The 3,391-nt window shown below is 45.9% G+C and overlaps 1 pseudogene; it reads left to right on the top strand.

The window, feature by feature from the left end:
- Nucleotides 1-2,029: 2,029 nt before the first annotated feature.
- Nucleotides 2,030-2,768, top strand: LOC148818827 (28S ribosomal RNA; annotated as a pseudogene; the record flags this gene model as incomplete).
- Between the last annotated feature and the right edge of the window lie 623 nt (nt 2,769-3,391).

Here is a 3,391-nt window from a genome sequence, read left to right as displayed (position 1 = left end):
CATTTTAACCGAAGAGGCTAAAGAACAGAATTGGGAAGTCAGAAAAGAACCACATTTCAGACTCGAAGGATCAAATGAACTGAGAAAGCCCAACCTCATTTTCACAGAAAACAAAGAATCAATAGTAATCGATGTAACAATACAATATGAACAGATCCTACACACACTAAAGGAGGCAGCAAGGGAGAAAGTAAAGGAACAAGTAATAGATTTATTCCATGCTGAAAAAAAGAAGAAAGAGAACACAACGTTTCGGCCGTGGAGCCTTCTTCAGGTGTGAGAGAGACAGGGCAGTAGGCAGAGGTAAAGTAGCGGGAGAACAAAGGTTGGGAGGGAGGAGGAGTGAGAGGTGGGAGCAGGGGACAGAAAGAGAGGCCAATCAAGAGGTGTGAAGTCAGAATGGGTGCAGAGAGGTGTGAAATGAAACTTCCAATGAATGGAGAAAATTTAAAAGAACAGTAGTCTGTCGTTAAGGGAAGGGAGAAGGTATGATCCTAGCTGCAGAATAATTTTAGTTTCGGTGGTCTTTCTGATGTATGAGTTCGGAAAACCGTCTTTGAGAACACAGACGGAGAGATTAGAGTGGTCGTGGCTTTCAGAGGTGAAATGAGAAACAATGGGCTTGGAGAGATCTTTAATCTTTACAGCCCTGACGTGTTCTCTGAAACGGTCTCCGAGTCTCCTTCCTGTTTCTCCAATGTAGATGGCTGGGCATTTACTGCAAGAGATACAGTAAATAAGGTTGCTGGAGGTACAAGATGCTGTCTGGGTGATCCGGAATTGTCCTGAGGGGCCTTGAATGAGTGTGGTGGTGGCTGTGTATTTGCAGGTGATACAGCGAGCTCTGTTGCAAGGGAAAGTGCCTGGTGTGGATGGTTGTTGAGGGCGGTCAAGGGAGCTGTGAACAAGGAGGTTACGCAGATTAGGTGGTCGGCGATATGAGATGATAGGGCGATCAGAAAAGAGGGCCCCAATGGAGGGATCATCCTGTAGGATGGAAAAGTTGTGGTTAATGGTCCAGGGGATAGGAAGTGTGTTAGGGTGGTAAGGAAGCACCAAAGGAATGCGGTTGTTACGGCGGGAGTTCCTGATCGGGTTGATGGTCCGGGGGGTGTTTTTGGCTCGGGCAAGGGCCCTGTCAATCACACTGCTGGGGTATCCTCTGTTGATGAAAAATGAGTACATTTCGAGGGCTTGGTTCTCGAAGTCGATGTCGTCGCTGCATAATCGTCGTAACCTAAGGAACTGTGAAAAAGGAAGAGAGTTTTTAGTGTGGTTGGGGTGAAATGAGCTGTACAGGAGGTAGCTGTGTGAATCCGTGGGTTTGTAATAAACTGAAGTGGACAGTCGGGGGTAGTTGATAGACAAGTGGATGTCTAGAAACGGAAGAGTAGTGGAAGATATGTTAATCGTATATTTGAGGGACGGGTGGAAGTTGGTGAAATGGTGCAGGAAGAACTCAAGCTGATCGTTGGAGCATGTGGCGGCACCGACGCAGTCATCAATATATCGTTTGTAGAGGTCAGGGACATAGCCAGTGTAGGAAGCTAACTCAGATGTATATAATGTAACTATAAAATGTACTTCAATGTTATATTATGTACCTTTGTATATAACCGAAAAATGTTAACCCTTTTGCTGAATTAAAATCACAGCTATAACCCCCTTGCTGGCATCTAGCTAGGTCCTGCCCTTTACAGCCCTACCCTAGCTGGGACTGAAAATGACTGGTGGGAACTTGAACTAGACAACCCTCCTTGACTTGGGGATCTCATAATGATTACAACCGGCATGGGAGCACTCAAAGCCATTGGTGGGTGTGTCATCCCAGATGCCGTCTTGCAAGCATCATTTTGGATGATTAAGTGGAGGGGCCACTGAACCCAGAAAAGAAACCAGTTAATCTGGTGATTATAAATAGCCAAATACCTCGTCATCTATTTAGTGACGTGCATGAATGGATGAACGAGATTCCCACTGTCCCTACCTACTATCTAGCGAACCCACAGCGCAGGGAACGGGCTTGGCGGAATCAGTGGGGAAAGCAGACCCTGTTGAGCTTCACTCTAGTCTGGCACTGTGAAGAGACATGAGAGGTGTAGAATAAATGGGAGCCCCCCCTCCTGGGGGCACTGCCGGTGAAATACCACTACTCTTATCTTTTCCTCACTTACCTGGTGTGGCGGGAGGGCGAGCCCCACACAGGCTCTTGTTTCTTTCACCTGCCAGCCGCGACCCGCTCCGGGAACAGAAGCAGGTGGGGAGTTTGACTGGGGCGGTACACCTGTCAAACAGCAATGCAGGTATCCTAAGGCGAGCTCAGGGAGGACAGAAACCTCCCGTGGAGCAGAAGGGCAAAAGCTCGCTTGATCTTGATTTTCAGTATGAATACAGACCGTGAAAGTGGGGCCTCACAATCCTTCTGATTGTTGGGGTTTTAAGCAGGAGGTGTCAGAAAACTTACCACAAGGATAACTGGAATGCGGCGGCCAAGCGTTAATGGCAACGTCGCTTTTTGATCCTTCGATGTCGGCTCTTCCTATCATTGTGAAGCAGAATTCACCAAGTGTTGAATTGTTCACCCACTAATAGTTAATAGTAGGTTAGTTTTACCCTACTGATGATGTGTTGTTGCAATAGTAATCCTGTTCAGTACGAGATAAATCATTCGCAGACGACCTAATTCTGGGTCAGGGTGTCGTACGTAGCAGAGCAGCCACCTCGCTATTGTTGTAACAGAAAGAATAAGGTTCTTGATCCCGAGATGAAGTAAAACAGATGAGTTTATTGCATGCAAGGAACAATAAAGCCGAAGTCTTGTTTCCCGCAAGAAATAACAAAACTGAAGTATTGTTCCCCGTACTGGTACAAACTTTTGGGTTATATAGTGTCTTCTTCTCCATTTCTGACGTCACTCGGTCTGATGGTAAAGAGGGGGGTCATGGTATTTGGCCAGTTTACGATGTCCTGGCCAAATGGTCAGTTTAAGATTACACCCAGGGGGGTTCCTAGCTTGCATCTGCAATCCTTATTAGTTAACCCCCTTTCCTGCCATAAACCCCAGCTTGTGACTTAGAAGTCTAAACTGTATACAGAAAGGATTAAATTCAAACCCCCGTCTTCACATCTTTCTTCATTCCCCCCTTATAAAATACGGCATACGTCAGTGTAGCCTATTTTATACATACAATGTCAGGGCAGATCTTTTCTTTCTAGGTGAACAGGTATGTATTGCCATGACATTGTACGTTCCACGGTTATAGCAAGATGTGATACATGTTTTTGTGCACGTGATGATTACAATTACACATATAAGCAAAACTATTCCTACAAATAAACACTGTAAAAAGGTTCCACCCCAGGCCCCAAACACAGACTTTACCCAAGACCC

Source organism: Atractosteus spatula, chromosome 17 (genome assembly GCF_055471065.1).
Source record: "Atractosteus spatula isolate fAtrSpa1 chromosome 17, fAtrSpa1.hap1, whole genome shotgun sequence".
Classification (NCBI taxonomy): Eukaryota; Metazoa; Chordata; class Actinopteri; order Semionotiformes; family Lepisosteidae; genus Atractosteus; species Atractosteus spatula.
Note: the sequence above shows the minus strand (reverse complement) of the source record. Positions and strands in the feature narration are given on the sequence as shown.